Source organism: Protopterus annectens, chromosome 12.part0 (genome assembly GCF_019279795.1).
Source record: "Protopterus annectens isolate FY-2018-M chromosome 12.part0, PAN1.0, whole genome shotgun sequence".
NCBI classification, from domain to species: Eukaryota; Metazoa; Chordata; order Ceratodontiformes; family Protopteridae; genus Protopterus; species Protopterus annectens.
The window spans coordinates 667,594,848-667,619,090 of record NC_056746.1 but is presented as its reverse complement, the minus strand read 5'-3'; positions in this window follow the sequence as shown (position 1 = coordinate 667,619,090).

Below are 24,243 nucleotides of genomic sequence, written 5' to 3'. Positions count from 1 at the left end.
TTCCCATCTTTCCTGTAAAGCCTTTCAGTGTTGGTGGGAAGCCTTCTAGCTTATTAGTGGGAGTGGTAAGCACTAGGTAGCCTATCTACCACAAGAGTGGTTTCTGGCCCAGAAATGATAGTTTATTGGCCATTTGGGCAGTTTTTCCATCTCTTTCAACCTTCTGGTTTAAAAGTCCCCGTTTGCACTTGTTTTCCCCCTTTCCTGTAACTAGTCTAATCCATATACTGATTTGCTGTATCCAGGACTGCTTGTAAGCTTTTGAACCCCCCCCCCCCAAGCTTTCTGTGTTGGAGGGAAGCCTTCTAGCTTATCAGTGGGACTGAAAAGCACTAGGTAACCTATCTACCACAGGAGTGGTTTCTAGCCCAGAAATTGTAGTTTATTGGGCTTTTGGGCAGTTTTTCCATCTCTTTCAACTTTCTGGTTTAAAATCCCACATTTGCACTTGTTTCCCACCTTTCCTGTAACTAGTCTAGTCCAGATACAGATTTGCTGTATCCAGGACTGTTTGCAAGCTTCTGAGCTCCCCAAGCCTCTCTGTGTGGAGTGAAGCATTCTAGTTTATCAGTGGGAGTGATAAGCACTAGGTAGCCTATCTACCACAAGATCTAGGTACAGATTCTTTGTTTTAGCACTTGAATTTGCTTATTCGTGCTCAGCACTTGTTCAGAACTTGTTAGCACTAAATAAGCTACAAATTACTACAGCACTCAACCTTCCTCTTTACCTAGAGGAAAACAGTTTTTGTACTTACTTTCCTCACTTGCTTAGAGAAAAACAGCTCTTATTCTCACTTTCCTCAATTGTCTAGAGGAAAGTAGTTTTTTATTCAGGCATGTCGAAAGGTTAGCTCCCAGTGTTCTCTCCTGTCTATCTGATGAATCTGGGCATCTTGGGGCAATGTAGCGATTGCCTGATGTGCACAGACAACCATCTCCTCCTACCACCAAACACAACAACCTGTGAGAGATGCACTTATCTAGCCAAACTGGAGATTAAGCTCTCTCCAACCAAGACTGAACTTGACAGTCAACAGGAGAAGGCAAACACTTGCACCACACCACACTCATCACGTAGTCCCACTAAATCTACACCGCCAAAATCCACACATAGAAACACAAAAACAATCACGAAGGCTCTCAATTATAATCTGCTCAAGCAACAGAGACCGCCAAATTGAAATGCAAGCAACCTCAACCCCCAACACAACCCAAATGACACATAGCCCACAGACTCAGTGTGCCACTCAACCACAGCCCATAAGGCAAAACAACATACCCAGCACACTAGTCATAAGTGACTCTATAGTCAGGCACACTGATGTCACACTCACCAGGATAAAAAAGGAGGTTACTGTCAGCTGCCTGTCGGGTGCCAGGATCCACCACATAACCCACGCACTCAGGTCACTCCACAACAAGTACAAATATGACTCTGTCACTGTCCATGTTGGTGTGAATAACCTAAGATGTACCTCCCTGGACTACATGAAAAGAGACATGGAAGAGCTCTCCAATCTTGTAGCCCAGGCAGGTATGACCCTAGCCCTGAGTAGCATCCTGCCATCTCCCAGAATGATACTGCAGTACAAGGACAAAGTGATTGAGTTCAACAATTGACTAAGCTTGTGGTGTCATTCTAAGGAGATCCAGTATCTGTCTGCCTGGGACAACATGGTAGACAGATCACAATGCTTTCCTTGCCAGAGATGGCCTGCACCTGTCAATCCTGGGATTCCAGATACTGACTAAGGCTCTTGCTGCCCCTATAGTGCCTTTTTAGGCAAGGTTCAAATGACAAATTCACCACCATAACAGGAACAGGCAAGCAAAAACTGAAGGTAATGCTACTCAATGCTAGAAGTCTAAACCTCAAAATGCACTCCCTCGAGGCACTCCTTAAAATGGAGAACATCAATATCTATGCAGTGACTGAGACCTGGTTCAAGAGTCCAGAGAGCACCCCTGCATTACCAGGCTATAACTCATGCCACACTTTTAGGCCACCTAACCTGGACCAGAAAACCAAAGGCAGAGTTATGTCCATATTCATTAAGGATATCTACACCTCCAGGCTAGTTGTTAAGCATAATGCATCCGAGGTTATCCAAGTGCAACTAACTCTGGGCAAAACTGCAATCCAAATTGTAGCTTGCTACAGATCCCCCACCATGCCCCAGGATTCCCACTCCTCTTTTCTTTATATACTGGAAAATATTAGGGTTCAACCACAAACACCCTTATAATGGGCGATTTCAACTACAACACCATTAACTGGGATAACTACTCATGTACCAACTCCTTCACTCAACGGTTTCTGGAAGTCATAAATTCCAATGCCCTGGATCAACTTATCCACACCCCCACCAGGGGTAAAAATATACTAGACCTAGTCATTACCAACATGAGTGTTCTACACCTGAAGTCATCTCCTCGTTGGTCAGATCTGACCATAAGCTAATCACCCTAGATATCCACATCCCGCCCCTATCCCCCATTAAGGAAATCATGGTAAAAAATTTCTCCAAAGCCAACTGAATGCTTCTTAAGACAGAAGTGGCGAACTTCATGACACCCATGCAGATGGACAATACAGTTATGACTGCTGAATCATACACAAATGCACTCTATAAGCACTTACATGAGTGCATGGATCATGCTATCCCAAACAGAACCAAGACGCTATCCTCCAAAACAAGAAAGCCAATCTGGTGGTCCCCTGCCATAAACAAGCTCTACAACAGAAGGAATAAACTGTTGCAAAGGAGAGTAAAATCCCATGAGTGGAGGAGTTCCCTGGTCAGCCTCAGTAAGAAGTTGAGATCCCTTATAAGATTCTACAAAGCTAGCTATGAAAACAAAATCACCACTGGTTCTAGGGACAACCACAAAACATTCTATAGCTATGTCAAGAATCTCAATGGCAACACCCAGATCTACTCTGAGTTACAGCATAATGGCATGAAAATTACAGAACCAACTGATACTGCCAATGTCCTGGCAGATAGGTTCAGTGCTAACTTTACCCCTATCGCACCCCCTGAAGGGCCCCTGTAATCACAACTATGCAGGTAAAAGCTGCACTCTCTAAAGACAAAAACACAGCATCCATGGGACTGGACAACATCCCAGGCTGCGTTTTTCATGAATTTCAGAATGAACTGACTCCACACCTAAGCACCATGTTCAATCATAGTCTCACATCAGGCTTTGTGCCCACTTAATGGTGCACAGCAACAGTTATCCCACTCCACAAAGGGGGAGACACCACTGTTCCCAGGAACTATCGCCCTATTAGCCTGATGAGCCTGGTCTGTAAGGCCATGGAATGTATCATCATGGAACTCATAAACAAAGATATTGGTAACCTCCAAACTCTGGACCCCACCCAGTTCGGGTTTGTGAAAGGCAGATCATGCCTCCTAAACCTGTTTGACGTCTTTGAGGCAGTCACCAAAGCTGTAGATGAGGGTAAGGTGGTTCACACAGCCTATCTTGACCTCACCAAGACTTGCAGCACCATCCCCCATTCTGGAATTATAGCTAAACTCACTAAACTAGGTATAAATCCCTATGTCACAAGATGGGGTGCCAATTGGCTCACTGACAAAACCTACACTGTAAAAGTTGCAGACTCCAAATCTGACTTCAAATCAGTGATGAGTGGAGTACCACAGGCTTCAGTCCTGGGACCTCTCCTGTTTGGTATCTACTTCTTTGAAGTACAGGCTAACACAGAAGGCCTTTGGCTATTGAAGTTCACAGATGACTGCAAACTAGGAGTCATAGTTGAGTCCTCAAATGATGTGGACATCCTACAGAAGGGCCTCACTGAGACAGATGCCTGGTGTCAGAGCCATGGCCTCAAGCTCAATGCCAAAAAGTGCATTGTCATCCCCTTTGATAAAAACTCTATACCCATGAACTACCACATAGGCGGCAGTCTACTTAATGGTGAATGTGTGATAAGAGACCTGGGGACCCAGGTGGACAGTAGTATCTCCTTTGATAATCACATCTCCACAGTAGTCAGGAAATCCTTCTACATGGCACACCTCATCACAAAAGGGTTCTCATCTAGGAAAAAAAAGGTCATTGTTTCCCTCTACTCGACACTCATTAGCCCCATTATAGAGTACAATGCCCCTTTTGGAATGTACCTCACAAGACATCTGCAGCAGCAGCTGGAAAGGCCACAGAAGTACCTCACAAAGAAGATTACTGGCCTCAAACAGATGCCCTACACTGACTGTCTCAAAAAAAACTCCAGCTTTACTCCATAGCATATCACCTACTCTGAGGTGATCTCTGCCTAACATATAAATCTATGTCAAACCCAGCGTTGTTGGACATGCTACACCTAAAGAAATCCCAATCCCTCTGAGCTACACACTCTAGGGACCTAAACCTTGTCACCACAATAAACAGGACATGCTGGAGGTATATATTCCTGTGCCAGAGACTTCCCATACTCTGGAACAAGCTACCCATCTAAGTCAAGCAAAGTTCCTCATCAGCACTCTTCAAGGAAAAATCTTGATAAGTGGATGGGAAATAGGAAATACACTCTGGGGATCACTTTGGTGGCTCTGCTCAACAGAGGCACAGGAAAATAACTTTCTTGGGTGGCGTAAGCCAGGGAACCTTGTTGGCTAGGCTTACTTAGGCCCTTGGGCCGATAGCCTAGTACCTACCTATGAACCTATATAGGGCAACAGTATTTGAAGAGGACTTATGAAGTAATGAAGGACCTAATTGACTAATAAATAGTTTGCTTTCCTTGGCAAGCTAAGTAAAGCAGCAAACTTGCAATTAAAGTAATTCACAATACAGCTCACAATGAAACAGATGTATTCATAAGAAATTTCTAATAAAGACTGATTCATATACATGCATGTAAACTGCTCATAAGTGTCATTTTTAGAAAACTGCTAGCTAAGAGCTATTCTCTAGTTATGATATTCCTACAGGCTTAGACTAAGTTTCTTTTTTCTCTTCAGCTTGACATAGCAAATATTTTCTTGTAGTCTAGAGGACAGCTTTGTGTTTTGGTGAAAACATGCTATAATAAAAGCAGGACATCCTAAGTAAGTTATACAGCTCATGACAGTGGCACAGAGGAGAACAGAGTCCTGTCTATGGCCTAGGTGAGCCGAGTTTGACTGGTGGCTAAAGTTCTTGACAGCATAGTCAGGGAAAACAGGCATGCCAATCCAGAGGGAGGAGAACCTGTGGGGCAGAGAACAGCTGCTACTCTAGGCATAAGTGGTGAGGGCTATGAGTTAATGCCAGGCTAGTATGTCTAGGTAGGCTAGAAGGTGTCATGAGCCCATGATGAGGACATCTCGATAACCATGTCTAAGACAGGTATAGCCTTAGGATGATATATTTAGGAGGCAGGTTAAGGTGGGACTACCAGTAGAGTAGCAGGCACCTCCTGAGTCACTATGGTGGCTCCATGGTTAGTCAACCCTACTCAGTAAACCAACACGCTCTCTTCTCTAAAGGAAAAGTGGAGAAGTGGTTGTACAGTGGATGTCATTTCCCTGCCTCCAGCTGTAGCCTGGTATACTGCACCAAGACTCCAGAAGAATTGGAGAGTAAGGAAATATCACATGAAGCACCTTCGAGTTGGACAGGAGACATCTGAGGGTGCCATATCATGGGGAAAAACATCCCAAGAATACAACTACATGACTGCAAAAAAAAAAAAAAAAAGTTATACAGCAGAACCCTCATAGAAAGGCATCAGAAGTATTGTCTTGTTAAAAAAAAAGTCAAGAACCCAGTAAAAGAAACAAACACCTGTGACTATACTTCTCCCCTCAGTCCTATGATATTTGTATAAAAATCAATGGCCAAGCATCACTTTCTGACAGGGATAGGGATCTCCTTAATTCTTCACATCATTTCACCTCATTTAATATTAAAGACCAGTGTAGCTACAAGGGAGAATATTCTAAATCACTGATGCAGCATGCAAAAGACATCCCGATAGAGAGAGGAAAGGAAGGGTTTAAATATAATTCATAAGGAGTACTCAGAAATGACAGCTTTAAAAAGTATAAAAGTATACTTTACATATTATCATATATTTCTATATGGATCTAGGACTGTCGAACAAAACTTCAACATCCTGAATCCACAATAACCAAACACACTTTAATGAAAGCACTTTCACCGAAAAAGCCCTTTCGTTAAAGTATGTTGCAAAAAAAAAAAAACAATAAATCTACTTTTATGCAGGGGGCAAGCCCCCCTGCACCACCCACATACCCCCTACTTTAATATTCTCACTTGGAGGTCACACTACAGTGGGGAAAAGGGAATTTTCCTTTATCTGCACCGTAGTGCGACCAGCACAACGAGCATACTTATCCTAAAGTGCTGCTTTGGTGAACAGCAGTTTCTGTTAAGTATGTTCGTTGATTTCTGCTTTGGCAGAAATTGCCATCGGGGATCAGTACGGATCCCTTCTATATATTTATAGAATATAATCCTAACAGTAATTAGCCCATATTCATCTTTGGCTATTCCTTATGTCTCATTTTTAGTACAGTTTCACTGCAGCTGCGATGTAGCTCAGCTATAGTTAACATAGTAAAGGGATCCTGTCTTCCCATTTTTGCAGCTTAACCATTAAAACTAATGCAAACAGCAAGTGCAGAAATATAATTCTCTGCTTAAGTGTACCTTTTGAAGTAATACCTTATATGATTGCTTGTTGAAAATGTAAACCATCCAATCCAAAGATTCTATTATTTTAGGTGCTTCACCACAATTGTTCATTTGGAGAAGCTTTATAAACCAAATAGACATGATGCAGTTTTGGAAAATTACCTTTGAGGAACATAACTAAATTCTCATGGATAACTTTTTACAATGACGTATAATATGCTTTGAACTCTATTTTGACCATGGTTTAAGTTTAGTCACAGTAACAGTCTAAACAGGCAGCTCTCATTCTGAGTGAAAAAAAAAGTTTGTTACCCCATTGAGAAATAATGTGTCCCATAAGTGTCATGGTATTTGTAACAGATAGCCCTAGTTCAATTTAAAGTTTAATTTCTGCTCTAGTACTCTTTTAAGTACTGAGCAATGGCTGGATTCTTTAATGCCATTATTGGTTTTAATAGGTATAAAAAATAAAATTTTATTAACCATCATACCTTTCAACTTCTTAGAACAAGAAATCTGGACAAAGCCATAAATAAAAGTGGGACAAATGCCCAGAATAAGGACAGTTTTTAAATATTGCTCTCACAAACTTAGAAAGTTGATAGAATAACAGGTTTTGCATTAGCATGAATTTTCTGAAAGGTGTGAAGTCTGAAACTCAAACGTCTGTCATTTTTTTTACTTCAGTCTTTAATGATTTGCCACTAATTTGTCAGAAAACCATAATTTTATGAAAAATGGACCAAACATATGAAGCAAAAATCTGGACATTCTGAGAAAATCTGTACAGTTGAGTGGTGTGTTAACCATCAAATTTTTACAGTACCAACAAATCTACAATTTAGAGGATTATGATCAGGTATCTGATTGTAACCACGGTATTACGTGTTCAGAACATGGATGCCAAGAAATTCACCTTGAGAGTGAAGCTCAAGAGGTGAATCTTGGCATCCATGTTGAGAACGTATACCTTGGAAACAATTGGCGATGCAATCATAATTCTTATAGTGCATGGAGCTTTGCTCCATGTACTACTAGTTACAGAATAGAAAGTGCAAAGTGCTTTGCTGGCTTTCAAAGCCATAAAGCACTTAGGACACTCTGTGAAAAAGACAGCATAACATATCTTAGACTAGGCAAAGAAAGCCAGGGACAGATTACTGACACAGACAGCAGTTTTTAATTCTAGAGCTGTCATTTACTAGCCATTAATAGCAGGATTTACTGCTGAACATGACAACTGATTTTAAAAGCTTAAGCAGAGGTGCTTAACAATTGTTAAGATCAGGTTTCATTCTACAGAAGTGCTAACTGGTTTGTCTTTTTTCATGATATTAGAGCACAATCACCACATTCCATGCACTACATAATAATTATCTTCAGTCAGCAAGATACCAATATGTCAATAGGTCATTTCTGACAAAGCCTCAAGGCAGTGGGTACTTATTTTTTTTAATTTACTTACTTATTTATTTAATTTAGTGACTGTGTAGAGCACTGATCCCAAAGGACAACTTTCAGTCTCATCTTGGAAGTATAAAGAAGAATGGCAAAACAAGGAAAAAAAAAACAGTACATTATAAGTTCAATATTTATAATATTTACAGAAGCTTGGAGTTCTCCAAAGTTTAAGTCAAGTACCAGAAGACAAAACAGAAGTAAACAGTTAGTCAAGAACAGCAGCTGGTCTCAGTGGTATTAATTGTGTTTTTGTCAGCTATAATTAGGGACATTTATGTATGTTTGGGTTACCTTTTTCAGAAATCTCTGGAGAAAGAATTTGTGGTTGGATTTGGAAAATGGCGCTTATTGTTCGAGTGTCCAAAGGAGGTGACCCTTTTGAAGCATATAATTTAGATCTATCAATTTCACATGTATTATGTGAAAGTGTCTTGACAGCAAGACTTCTGAATACATTATTGCTAAAAGGAAAAATATGCTGTCCAAGGCCAAGAAGGAGCAGGTGCCCAATAGGAAACAATGTCTCCTTAGCCTGAACAAGCAAATAAGAGCACTAGTGAAATCCTCCAAAGCAAACTTTGAGTCCAAATTGGCCACATTTACTAGAGACAATCTTAAGGCCCTTTTCACATATGTCTGCAACCTCAAAGGAAGCACTCAGATCTGTTCAGAACTGGTGGTCAAGGACATCACATATACAAATGGCTTAAATATAGCAAACTTGCTAGCGGACAGATTCAGCAAAAACTTTACCCCTCTGTCCCCCATCAGAAAATCAGGACATCCCCAGTACCTGCCTCCTTCCCCTTATATCTAGGGAACAGGTGATCACTTCTCTCTGAAAGGCAAAAATACAGCCTCCATGGGACTCAATGACATGCCAGGCTGCATACTACATGAACTCAGGCAGGAATTTGCAGCACCAATAGGCACCCTATTTAACCAAAACCTGAGTACTGGCTTCTTCCCAGCTGAGTGGAGGACAGCCACTGTCACCCCTTTACACAAAGATGGAGCATCCACCAGTCCAGGAAATTATAGACCCATCATCCTAACTAGCCTGATCTGCAAGGCTATGGAATGGATTATCATGGACCTCATTAACAAGGACATTGGAAACCTCCAAACACTTGGTCCCACACAGTTTGATTTAATCAAGGGTAGGTCAAGTCTGCTAAATGTGGTTGACTTCTTTGAGACAGTCTCCAAAGCAATGGATGAGGGGAAGACGGTGCACACTGCCCACCTTGACCTGGCTAAAGTCTTTGACGTTATTCTCCACTCTGGCATAATAGATAAACTCTCTCAACTAGGCATCAATCCATGTGTTACCAGATAGGTAGCAAACTGGCTCACAGATAGAACCCACGTAGTCAAAATAGGGGAAGCCACCTCAAGCAGTAGACCCATAACAAGCACTGTATCACAGGGTTCGGTCTTGGGGCCTCTGTTATTTGGGATATACTTTTCTGAGGTGCAAGCCAAAACCGGTGGGCTATGGCTGACCAAGTCTGCAGATGACTGCAAGCTGGGTGCTGTCATCAATTCCCCTAGTGATGTAGATATCCTCCAAGAGGGTCTCACTCGGACAAATATCTGGTGCCAGAAACATGGCCTCATGCTGAATACTAAAAAATGCATCATCATCCCCTTTGGGAAGAGTGACGTCCCCACAAATTATCACATTAATAATGTCTTAAACATGCGATCAGTCGTGAGGGATTTTGGCACCCAGGTTGATAGCAACCTGACTTTTGACCACCATGTTGCTTCCATTGTACAGAAAGCCTTCTACATGGCGCACCTCATAAGTAAGGGTATCTAATTTGGCTACAAGTAGGTCATAACATCCCTGTATTCTTCAGTCAAAACCAAAAGTACCCAGGGAAAGTCCAAGCCAGCACTGGTATTCACAAACTTTAATCCAACCACGTAAAACACAGTACACTCGTAAATGCATACACTGTATTAAATTGCATTTTCATCAAGGTTCCATAACTTCATCAGATGCAAAACTGTGTGAGTAACTGCAGCATAAATTACTCTTTCTTGTCCTGGTGGAATCGAGGATGCCTCAATGGCATTTATACATTGCTCACTTTCTGTCTCTTTCAAAGGCACTGGTGTTCACTGAAACTCATCCCCATTAGATTCAGTCTGATTATTTATCCCAATCAGACTGGATCTAATGAGAATGAGTTTCAGCGAACAGCAGTTGCTTTGAAAGAGACAGAAAATGAGTAAAGTATAAACACCATTAAAGCATCCTTGATTCCACCAGGACAAGAAAGAGAAACTTATGCTGCAGTTACCCACACAGTTCTGCATCTGATGAAGTCTATGGATCCTTGACAAAAACGCTATTTAATACAGTGTATCCGTTAATGAGTGTACTGTGTGTTACGTGTTTGGATTAAAGTTTGTGAATACCAGTGCTGGCTTGGACTTTCCCTGGGTACTTTTGGTTTTGATTCTTAGTTCTTTTTGGTGTCGCATAAACTAGATTCAGGCCTGCTGAATCTAGCTTTGTTTGTATAACTTGAGCACTAATCCAGGCCTTCTTTTTTGGAGAAGGTTCCCCTGCACCCCAGTGGCAGGAGTGTGCAGTTAGAACTTGTCTGATTAAAGACTACAGGAACAGGGCTCAGTTTTGAGATTTCTTTTACTGGTTAATTGGGTAATTTATTTAAAAGCCTTTTCGGATTGCTTGTAGTCATCTAAAGCTGTTTTAAGTGTATTTTTTTACTGTTTATAGTCATTTAAAGCTGTTTTAAGTGTATTTTTTACTGTTTTTGCCTTATCTTTTAAAAAACAATTCTTGTTTCCCACCTTTCTAAGCTAGTATAGTCCAGTTTTCAGGCTAGTGCTGAATTCAGGGCTGTGTTACAAGTTTCTGAGTTGCCCATACCTTACTTGAATAGAAGGAAGTTTCCCTGTTCACCTGTGAGAGAGGGAGCAATGAGCAGCCATCTATACCTGGAGGAGTGGTTTCAGCCCAGAAGTTAGTAGTTTAAAGACCATTTTGGGCTAATTTCTATCTCTTTCATTTCCCTGGTGTAAAATCCATGTTTGCACGGTTTAGCAAGTCCTGGCAGTGCTGGTTAGCTAGGGCTAAATTATTCCCAGCTCCACCATGTCTCCTCTTCAGTTTTTCCATTGAAAGTAGTCTAACTCTCAACCTAAGCACTTACAAAGCATCCTACAGTCCAGCACTTGCTCAGACCTAACAGCAAGCACTAATATACCCCGACACTTGATTGCCCAGCAGGGCAAGGCTCATTATTCACCCCTCACCAACCAAGTGACTAAGCAGCTCACCCTACTATTCAGGCATGACCAAAGGGCAATTTTAGGTATACTCTCCAGTCCAGCTGGTGAACCTGGGTATCCTGAGGCAATGTTACAACTGCCTCATGTAGACAGACAACCCTCTACTCCTACCACAAAACATTAACATATGCAAGAGATGCAATTATATAGCTAAATTGGAGGCTAAGCTCTCTCCACCCAAGACTGGAATAGGCAGTCATGAGGAGAAGTTTAACACTTGCACCACACCTCAAGCCTGACATAGACATACTAAACCAGCACTGGCAAAAAATACACATAAATACACAAAATCATACTTGGAAGCTTTAAATAAAAACCTGCAAAAGCATCACAGACCTCCAAAGCAGACACCCAAAAAACCTGCACCTCCTGTCACAAACCAGACAACACATAAAACACAAAATCAGTGTGCTGCACAATCACAGCCCTTAAGGTGAAATAACATACCTAACACACTAGTAATAGGTGACTCTATAGTCAGGCACACTGATGTTCCACTCACTAGGTTGGAGAAGGAAAAGGTTACTGTTAGCTGCCTGTCGGGAGCCAGAATCCGCCACATAACACAAGCACTCAGGTCACTCCAGAACACGTACAAATATGACTGTCATTGTTCATGTTAGTGTGAATGACCTGAGACGTACCTCCCTGGACTACATGAAAAGAGATATGGAAGAGCCCTCTGATCATGTAGCCCAGGCGGGTATGACCCTGACCCTGAGTAGCATCCTGCCCTCACCAAGAATGATATCGCAGTATAAAGAAAAAATTATCAATTTTAACAATTGGCTAAGCTTCTGGTGTCATTCAAAGAGGATATTGTGTCTGTCAGCTTGGGACAACATACTCAACAAGCCCCGTTGCTTTGCAAGAGACGGCTTGTACCTGTCACCCCTAGGCTTTCAAATACTGGCCAAGGTTCTTGCTGCCCCCATAGTGCCTTGTTTAGGCAAGGCTCAAAAGTCAAACCCACCTCCATAAACATAAATAAAAAAAATGAGGGTTATGCTACTCAATGCCAGGAGTTTAAATCTCAAAATGCATGCGCTCTAAGCACTCCTCAGTATGGAGAACATTGACATTTGTGCAGTAACGGAAACCTGGTTCAAGGCTCCACAGAGTACCCCAGCACTACCGGGCTACAACTTATACCACACATTTCGGTCATAGAACATGGACCGAAACACAAAAGGAGGGGGTGTATCCATATTCATCAAGGATGCCTACACCTCCAGGTTAGTGGCGCAGCATGATACCTCTGAGATCATCTATGTGCAACTAGCATCGGGCAAATCTGCAATGCAAATTGTGGCCTGCTACAGATCACCCTCCATGACCCAGGACTACCAGTCTGCCTTTCTGGAGACACTGGAAAACATGAAGGTCCTACCGAACACCCTGATGTTGGGCGATTTCAACTACCCTACCATTAACTGGGAAAACTACTTAAGCACAAACTCCCAGGTCCAGCGCTTCCTGGAATTTATCAACTCAAATGCCCTGGATCAGCTGGTAAACTCCCCTACCAGAGGTGAAAACATATTGGACCTGGTCATCCAACATGGGTGACATGTGTTCTGCACTGGAAGTCAGCCAATCACTGGTTAGATCAGACCATAAACTAATCACTCTAGATGTCCACACCACACCACCACCCCCAACCAAGGAAACCACAGTGAAAAACTTTTCTATAGCAAACTTCACCTTACTTAAGACAGAGGTGGTAAGTTTCACAGCCCCCATGCTAAAGGATAACAGTGTCCAAGATGCAGGAACCTTTACAAATGCACTCTATGAGCACCTACAAGGATGAATGGATCATGCCATCTCTATCAAAACCAAGACTCACTCCCCTAGGAGAAGGAAACCAGTCTGGTGGACCCATGCCATAAACAGGTTATACAATAGATGGAGGAAACTAGTTCAGAAAAAAAAACAAATCCCAAGAAGGAAAGACATCCCTGATCAGTATCAGTTAGAAACTAAGGTCTCCCATAAAATCATCCAAGGCTAACTTCAAAAGAAAAATAGCCAAGGATTTGAAAGATAACCACAAAGCCTTCTTTAGCTATGTCAAGAATCTAAGTGGCAACTCACAGATATGCTCTGAGCTAGTGCAAAATAGCACAAAATATACTGAACCTGCTGATATTGCCAACATCCTGGCAGATAGATTCAGTGCAAACTTCACCCCCCTCCCACCCCCAAAAGGGCCCACAACAATACCGGAAAAGTGTAGTGTCCCAGAAATCACAGAAAAAAAACAGCCTTTTCAAAAGCCAAAAGCACAGCATCAATGGGGCCAGATGGTGTCCCAGGCTGCGTCTTGCACGAACTACAGAACAAACTAATCCCCCACCTAAACACACTGTTCAACCTCAGCCTCGCCACAGGTTACATGCCCAAAGAATAGCACACAGCAATGGTTATTCCACTCCACAAAGGAGGGGTCACAACTGACCCTGGTAACTATCGCCCGATAAGCCTGACTAGCCTGGTCTGCAAGGTTATGGAGCGCATCATCATGGAACTCATTAACAAAGACATTGGGAACCTCCAAATACTTGACCTGACCCAGTTCAGCTTTGTTAAGGGCAGATCATGCCTACTAAACCTGGTTGACTTCTTTGAGACAGTCACGAAGGCCATAGATGAGGGGAAGGTGGTTCACACAGCCTACCTTGACCTCACCAAGGCTTTTGACACCATTCCCCACTTGGAATTATAGAAAAAATCACCAGCCTGAACATACACCCCTACATCACGAGATGGGTTGCCAACTGGCTTACAGACAGAACTCACACTGTAAGAATAGCGGGCTACAGGTCCGACTCTAAACCAGTCACAAGTTGTGTCCCACAAGGCTCGGTCCTGGGACCCCCTACTGTTTGGCATATACTTCTCAGAAGTACAGGCAAACACAGGAGGACTATGGCTAACCAAGTTCGCCGATGACTGCAAACTGGGAGCCATAATTGACTCTTCGGCTGACACGGACATTCTCCAAAAGGGCATTTACTGAGATGGACACCTGGTGTCAAAGTCATGGTCTCAAGCTAAATGCCAAAAAATGCATAGTCATCCCGTTTGAGAAAAACAAAACACCCATGAATTACCACATAGGTGGCAGCCCCCTTAATACAGAAGAGGTAATAAGAGATCTGGGGACCCAGGTAGATAGTATTCTCTCCTTTGACAATCATATTGCCAAAGTAGTTAGGAAATCCTTCTATGTAGCCCATCTAATTACTAAAGGGGCCACATCTAGAAATAAAGAGGTTATAGTGCCCCTCTACTCGTCACTCATCAGACCCATCATAGAGTACAATGCCCCATTTGGGATGTACCTCACAAGACACTTCCAACAGCTGGAAAGACCGCAAAAGTACCTCACCAAGAGGATTACTGGCCTCAAACATATGTCCTATGCAGCCCGACTGGAAAAACTCCGTCTGTACTCAGTGGCATATCGCTTACTCAGAGGTGATCTCTGCCTGACTTACAAAGCCATGTCCAACTCAAAATTGATGGACATGCTCCACCTAAAGAAATCCAAGTGACTGCGAGCCACTCGCTCTAGTGCGCTAAACCTCGCCACAATAATAAATAGAACTTGCTGGAGGGATAGATTCCTGTCACAGAGACTCCCCATGCTTTGGAAAAAAATTCCTAACTACATTAGGCAGAGCCCCTCACTAACACTCTTCAAGAGAAACTTTGACGAGTGGATGGGTAACAGAAAATACACCCCTGGGATCACTTCATTGGCTCTTCTTGACAGAGGCTCAGTTAATTAATCAATGAGGCGGCGAAAGCTGACAAACTCTGGCTAGGCTTATAAATGCCCTTGGGCAGATAGCCTAGTACCTACCTATGAACCTATGGTACCTGGCATAACCTTCATTTTTGGATCCCTGTATTCTTCCCTTATAAGGCCTATTATTGAGTACAACACCCCTTTTGGCATGTACCTTGCAAAGCACATGCAGCTGCTGGAGACACTACAGAGGTTCCTCACCAGGAGAATCCAGGGCTTCAAACATCTACCATACACAGATAGGCTAAAAGCCCTATCCCTCTACTTAGTTTCATACAGAATCCTCAGAGGTGACCTCTGTCTGGCATACAAAGCGATCACAGACCTCACCTTGATGGGCCTGCTGCATATCCACAAGTCAAGCTCCAATTGAATAACCCACACCTGCAGCCTCAACCTGGTCTGTGACATCAACAAGACTTGTTGGTTGGACAGATTTGTGTCCCAGAGACTCCCCCATCTATGGAATAGACTACCTGTCCACATCAAGCAGAGTACCTCTTTACCCCTTTTTAAGCACAACCTGGATAACTGGATGGGAAACAGAAAATATACCCCTGAGATTCCACCCATGTCCTTGCTGGACAGGGGAATTGGGTGTCAATTTATCTAAACATGGGTAAACTCTTGGCTAGGCTTATAAGGGCCTCAGGGCCAATAGCCTAGTAACCTCCTATGATCCTATAATAGGTGATAGACAGGATGTTACACAGCATGGATTTTTTGGAGGTAGGTCATGTAGCATTAATTTATCATCTTTTTTATTGTTCTTTATGGAAAGCATGATGGTATAGCCGTTGATGTTATATATATGGATATATTTAAAGGCTTTTGATACTATGGGCTTGATTTCGTAATGCTCATGGAATCCATCGTATTTCACTAATACCTGCACCAAAATTGCAGAGTAGCTTGCAATATGCAAATATGCCTCAGTGAACTTAGAATATGTCAGCTCAAAACAGAACTGAGCAGCAGCAGCAGAACACTATCTAGCAGTTACAGCCACTCTGTCATTCATGAAATGTGTCTCATAAACCATGATCTGCATTTCCAATTTTATGGAAATCTACATCCCAAATGCAAGCTGCACAACATCTGAAAGTAATACATATCTACAACACTCCCTCCAGTAGGCCCTCAGACAACTACAGATATCTCTACGAGTCATGTACTAATAAAATACATTTGCTGTAAAATACAGATTCTGATGGAATCCATAACACTTCTAATAAAAAAATAATAATAAAGCTGAAGGGCAAGCATGGCCACATCACCACAGCTAACAGTAACTAACAATGGGTATGGGACATGTGTGTGGAACACAAGTAATGCACACACTAAAGGAAATAGGGAGGCAGAAAAGCAGATGTGGGTTATGGTTGAAGAAGAGGGGCGCACAGAAAAGCAGATGTGGGTTATGGTTGAAGAAGAGGGACGCACAAGAGGAAATGTTGAAATAAGAAAATCTGAGGTACAGTCATTGGGGCATAGGCAATTTTTTTTTGGGGGGTGGGACTAGGCCCCAAATTTTCTTTCTTTCTTTCTTTCTTTCTTTCTTTCTTTCTTTCTTTCTTTTCTTTCTCTCCGAGAATACAAAAAAAGCAAAAGACAGGGAAAAGGAGGACAATGGGTAAAGAGCAGATATGCACACATATAACAAATATCACAAGACATGACATACAAAGGTCAGAAATAAACATTAAGAAGATATGGTACACAGATAGCACAGTACACTCTACAATATGGGCAATGGAAAGGTGATAACCAGGGTGGGGTTGCATACCAGCAATGGTGAAATGCAGAAATACATATGTACCTGTGCACTGTTATGTTATGACATGTTGAACACTGTGCTAGTAGTACCTGGATGTGTATGACCGATAGCAATTGGGTGGTGTAGGGTAATAAATAAAGATCACAATACACATTGAATATTGAATCCAATATCCAAGTAGCCTGTCAACAGTGCAACTATAAGCCAAGCATCAGCAAAGATGAGCAAATACAGCTCATGAGATGCTGGAGATTAGCAGTAGAGGACAGAATAAAATCTCCAACCATGCATGTGAAAGGCAAACAAGCAAGCACAATGCCAACCAGCAGCACTGTAGCAAAGCAACAAACTGGCTGCTCCTTACATGGGTAGGTGAACACAACCCAAACAGACATGTAATGAAATGCATATATTACAGACATATGCCATGTCAGATATAGCACACAGGTGTAGACATATATGTGTGACTTTTTTTGGCCTAACAGGCAACTATCAGAAACCAATGTCAATACACATGCACACACCAATGACATGGAATAATATACATTCTGAATCTACAATTAATGCTATATAACTACTATCAACTTGTGCAGCTGATGTACATCAACTTACTCTGGATAATATGTAACACACAGGTATAACATGAACAAGTATGAAATGCAAACAACAGCCTGCAACTTGTGTGCATATGTCCTGCATCTGTATAGTGGCCATATGGCTGGCAGAAGATGACCTTCTAACAATAAAACTATATGATAATGAATGATAATTCAAAGGAAGGTTAACATATACCATGCATATGAGCAAGATATATGCCATACCTACAAAGGGGGAAAGTAGTTGGACGACATGGGCCCACATCAAGGAGGACATGCCAGCAAATTTACGTATACAAAAGATAAAGCAGGACACACTATGTAAGGGGACACAACCTAAGTTACACTGAAGGGACTGGCCACTGTATGCTACATGGGCAGACTGCATTGCTAATGGCAATAAACATGACCATGGAGAAATTACACACACACACACACACACACACACACACACACACACACACACACACACACACACACACACACACACACACACACACAGTACTGTGCAATCATCTAACAGAAGCATGCATAGGTAAACAAGCTGAGAATAAGTTTCACATATACATAAATAACTATCATGCCAATGTACAACAACATGTTAAATAAACACCTGTGGTAATATCTGTCTATCTATCTATATATATATATATATATATATATATATAGAGAGAGAGAGAGAGAGAGAGAGAGAGAGATCACAGACCATGGGTAGGACTGAGCAAAGGACAGTCCTGTCCATGAAAGTAAAACTCATGAACATGGATTCAGTGAGTGTTCATGGTCCCAAGGTACAATGTTTTTTTCTATTGATCAGAATATGTGCTGAGACATGTATATAAATCAGTGCATATGTGCACCATTTGCCAAAATATAGGCATGTATATGACTAAGCAATGCATGTGGAACTGTAACATAGACTAAAGAAGGCATACTTTAATGTTGCTATTTAAATCAGCAATACCACAGTGTATACACAAATGGTGCATTGGCAGTCTGTGCATTTTGTAACGTAGGACTGCCCATATATAGCAGAGACATTTATATGGCACCATCATTGACAATATATGTCACACACACCAAACCAGAATGCCAGTGTGACAGCAGGACAAGAGTCATACAAAGCATAGTGGCAAGGGCATGTCCTGCTATTGCAGACAGGAACCAAAGTAAGACAAACTAGCGAAAAACAAAAAGACAGCTTGGAAACACCAAAGCAAATTCTCTCTCAGTTGAATTCTCTTTCAGTTTAATGAAGCGCTTTTCGTCTTGCACATGTGGCAAGAATTCATCAGAAACTGAACAAACTTCAACACAAGCAATATATACACACCCTTTTTGTCACATGACACTAATAATTAAAATCTTGTGTCTTAAAGGCACATCCACATTATTGCTACTTAAAACTTTTAAAAACAAACATGACTGATAATATTGTCAAACTCGGGTCTGAATGAGACAATATCTTTAAACAGTATACTGAAGTTGAAAAATCTTAAACGTTAATGTGTGTATGCATTTTTATAAAATGCATTCATATTTGTGATATTTGACTTCATTTGACTCGAATATGTAAGTTTATGACTTCTTAGTTAAGTAAGTAATATTATATTTTGAGAGTCAACACAATAATTTGAGATATAGTATTGTTAGTATATGTATGTTTGTATATATATTTCTATCACCATTACAGGTAAAAATTCTGAAGGAAGGGAAGGGTTGAGGTGTTCTAAAATATTGTCAGTCATATTTGTTTTTAAAAAATGTTTTAAATAGCAATAATGTGGATGTGCCTTTAAGACACAAGATTTTAATTAGAAGTGTCATGTGACAAAAAGGGTGTGTATATATTGCTTGTGTTGAAGTTTGTTCAGTTTCTGATGAAGTCTTGCCACATGTGCAAGACAAAAAGCGCTTCATTAAACTGAAAGAGAATTAAACTGAGAGAGAATTTGCTTTGGTGTTTCCAAGCTGTCTTTTTGTTTTTCGCTAGTATGTCCTGCTATTGAACAGATATAGCACATCAATCCACAAATCATACCCATCTCACTGTGTTATTTGTGAAGCATGGGCAAAATGTTGTTTATGAGTTATTGTCAATCCCACCCATGTATACAGTGACACTTTTGTTTTAGTAGCAACATGTTAACTCCAAAATGCCTAACTGTGACATACAGGGCCACAGTGCATTGGCCATAACAACAATATGCTGCACTGCATGAATAGGAATATACAAATGCAGACACACACACACACACACACACACACACACACACACACACACACACACACACACACACACACGTTATGAGAATCACACCTGTCCACATGGAACAATGTATGCATCAAGTACAAAAATTTATGGACATTGGCATGATAACTGTATGTCTGATGTGATAATGTGAGCCATGCAGCTGATGCAGCATAATGCAAAATGTCAGGTGACATCTGTAGTGTACGGCTGGCCATTTATCACATAAGCATGGAAGCAATATGCTATGCCTGCAGCAAGTGTGCCTAAAGAGTCCAATTGCTTATATGACAAACACCATGGCAGAAGCAGTACACAAGTAGATCACACAGACAGTAGTTACAGTCCTGGGGCCTCATACAAATGGGGCTGAACACTGTGAATAATCTCTCTGGCTATTTCCTGAATGAGCCCTGCATAGCTCACACCATATCCTGGAAGAAATTCCCCATTAAGTGCCCTCGTCTGTGTCCGAAAGACATCAGTCATCAGCTCTCAGATCTGGTTCTGACAATCATCAGCTGGAGGTGCTGGATGGCATCTCCTCCAGGGTGCAGCAGGGATGATGGTATGAGTAGGTCCAGGTTCATCCTCATTGTTATCATTATCTTCATCATAGTATTCATCATCATTGGAGGATTTGGGCAGCGGTCTGGCATGTGATCGTCTCTGAAGTTTGATGGGTGAGCTTCCACAGGTCCCATACTCTGTCAAGGTAAATTACATGACAAGAAAGAACAACCAAGAATGAAAACCACTTGGCATGACAGGACCCGGAAGCACGTAAACAAAGGCTTTCAAAATAAGCAGATGAAGAAATCAAACAGCTGCTAGGTTTCCAAAAAGATCCTTTAATATAACAAGGCAAAGTAAAATTCACAATATCTTCCAAGCGCTTTCACTCGACCACTTGCGAGCTTTTTCAAGGCAAAAAGAAAGTACATAACATGCATACCTGCAACTATGTGAGTACACAACATACCCAATGAGACAGAATGCACAGGCAGAAAACATTCAGTATGACACATTACAATAAGGTATGCCCATAGTCAATTTTACCAGCATATGCAATGTAGGTCATGAATCCAAAACATAACAATGAAAACCACATATCTATAAGGCTGCACATTCATGCAAAACATGGCTGTCATGAAACACAAATTGATGTGCAGATAAAAAATGTAACAGCTATAAACTACTATGTCTTCAACATAATTTCTGCATACCAGAAGAGAGGTATATCACCATACATTATGAATGACATTAAAACCACATTCTCAGATGATATGGCCTAAAATGATTATGTTTAAAAGGGGTATAATAAAAATAGTTGCTGCTAGTGGGTAGATATTCATGAGCACAACCCATTTCCCTATATCCCATTATCTATAGTTATGAATGATTTCAATAGAGGTCAATATCAGAGACATTATATTCATCACAGAATGTCAGCAGGTTATTCCAGGCCATGACCTGGCATGCATAACACAGCTTATTTGTGGAAATCATGCTATTACCTGAATAATTGTTTATCAGATATCATTATGTGAGACAAACATGTACACAGCCAGCACACACGGATATCATGACATGTGAAGACAAGCATGCTATGACACTGTGGCATGCAAAATTGGCATATTATATATATTGCAAAATAACTGCTACACTTTTAGACTACTGTGAAACTGACAACATAGCATAACTATTGCAACCTGCAGTGAACAATACTTGAGATGCATTTCACTACATTGAAAGCAAACTGATGAAAAAATATTACTGTTTGCATGTTTCCAGTCTTCTATGTGTGCCTTGCATATTTATGTTGGGGTGTGAATATGTGAATCACATACAACTGCAACACAGATGTCTGTAAAAATAATGAATCGTGATAAAAGCCACCAGTTAATATATTTGTATAATGAAGATATAGTGAGATGGCAATTGAGTGGGAAATATGAAATTTATACACAAAGATGAGCAATTCAACATGGTCATTGGCTGGCACAACAACATCAAATCTTTGAAAAGCAACACAACACCATATAAATAATGGAAAGTCATAAACACAGTGACAGTATGTGACATATAAAAATATAGGTTGTGTCTTATAAATAGTACTGTTTACTAATGTATCAAAGCACTAACAATCTCTATATACATCACTGCAAAATGCAGTGTAATGTTGATCTGTGATATGTAACAGGCAGATATAAATGAAAAACAGGAATGGCTATGTGCACAACTATAAACACAGGACACAAATGTGATGTAACCAGCTCATACACAGTCTTCTCAGCAGAGATGTTTGCCCTGTTGAACTGAAGTGCAAGCCAAACATAGTCTGCCAACAAAAGTCTGAACACTGATACAGAAGATACCCATTCATTACATGAATAGGCAGGCTACATACAACAAAACAGTCACTGGGCAACACAAACAGACACACAAGTGTACCAACAGCAAACAAAACACTATTTATCTGTACATGAAACATCACAACAAAAAGCACTCTGACAGTTACACATAACTGACTGTCATCTAGGCTGTGACTTACAGTTCACAGCATTACCTTTTGCAAACATAGCCTGCTCCAAATCATATCTAAACATTATTTTATGAAATACATACTGGCAATCACAGGAATTGTATAACTATTGCATTTACCTCACAGATGTATGCTGGATAGTCTTATATTAGTAACAGCATGCACGGAATGGCAAACCAAGCCCGTCCTCTAACAATGCTCGGATCTATTCTAGGTAAAAAAAAAAACATGAAAATGTATTAAACATACCTCTCTCCTTGTGTTGCTCCTTCAGCCTATGCATCCTCTCAATGCACAAAGCTGTTCCTTGCTCATTTTTCATCGCCTACAAAAAGTAGAAAGCATGTATGAATGGTAAAGACCCAGTATGCATAAAATAATAGCGAAATATACTGAGCAGATCATGTCCTCTACTTTTTACATTTAGTAACATTACAAAATCTGCATACTCACTTTTTTCTGTATTATACACATTGGAAGACTAGAGATTCAAACCTACGACTCTTAGTTATGTTCGTATTACAACCCTGAGACCTAACTGCCAAGCTAATCCATCTTCACTCTGATTGGATGGAGTAACTGCAGTTATACAAATCAGAAGAATGAGGGTGCAGGGATGGAGTAATAACATGGATCAGGGCTTCCACATTACAAGATGCTTAAATGACATTTTAACTTTCTACATGTGTTGTGCATTTGTAAATCAAAACATACAAGCCTGACTGTATGTCAGCACAGTGGTCACAAAAAAAAAAAAAACACAACTGTCACATTTCATAGCTTAGAGTCTGGAACACTTTCTTAGAACACATAGCTGATCTTAACAGACAACTACACCGGCATTCCTGTTCATCACATACATAAAAATGTTACTTAGGTAGAAGGGCAGGAAATGCATACATAGATTTTGTTGTTACATAAATGTCCCTGATATTCAGGGATGACCCTGATTTAGTGTCAAACTGTATATCTGTCCATCTCACTCCCTCCCAAATCACAGTAGGAGAGGGCTTTATGAATAGGACTTAATAAATAATGACAAAGGTATGCACAGCACATTCACTCTGCCAATGTTATTGTATTCCACATTCCTTTATACTGTCACTGTCACACAGCAACATAAGTAACATAGAAAATGTGTCCCTGATTATCACTGATTATTTCCGAATTATTCCGATTGGTTCACATGTAACTATCTCACTATGTTCAAAGCTCTTCACATACACTTGTAGTAAAATAACTTTGTTGGCAGAATAATTACAGATAACGGAAACAGTCATAGAAATCTAACAAATAAATGCTATAGTCATAAGCATATACAAAATACCTGTAAACATCAAGAAACAAGTATCTATATAAGCATTTTCAAAATGTTTACACAGATCAACATTAAATAAAAGATATCCTTGAAGTTGATTTGAACCCACAGGCAACCATGATATGTGCATACAGTGGCCTCTTGCTTAACAGGTCAAGCTAATACACAGCACACTGCTTTGCATCTTAACACAATGCTATTGTATATGTGTGTCCATATTCCTTCGGAAAATGGAGGAATATGCAACTATCCGACACCTAAATAGGCCTTCATGCTCCTCAGAAGTGAAAGACAGCATCAAGATTTACAATGTTCAACATATCTCAGACATCCAGACATGCAGTGGTCTTATGCCAATGTGTTCAACAAACAGGTATTTAAGCAATAACCCACGCCTGGGTGTGGGTAATTCTGGATTTACCCATGGTTGCTGTGGTTTGGTCATGAGGGTGAAGCCCGGGTGGCCAA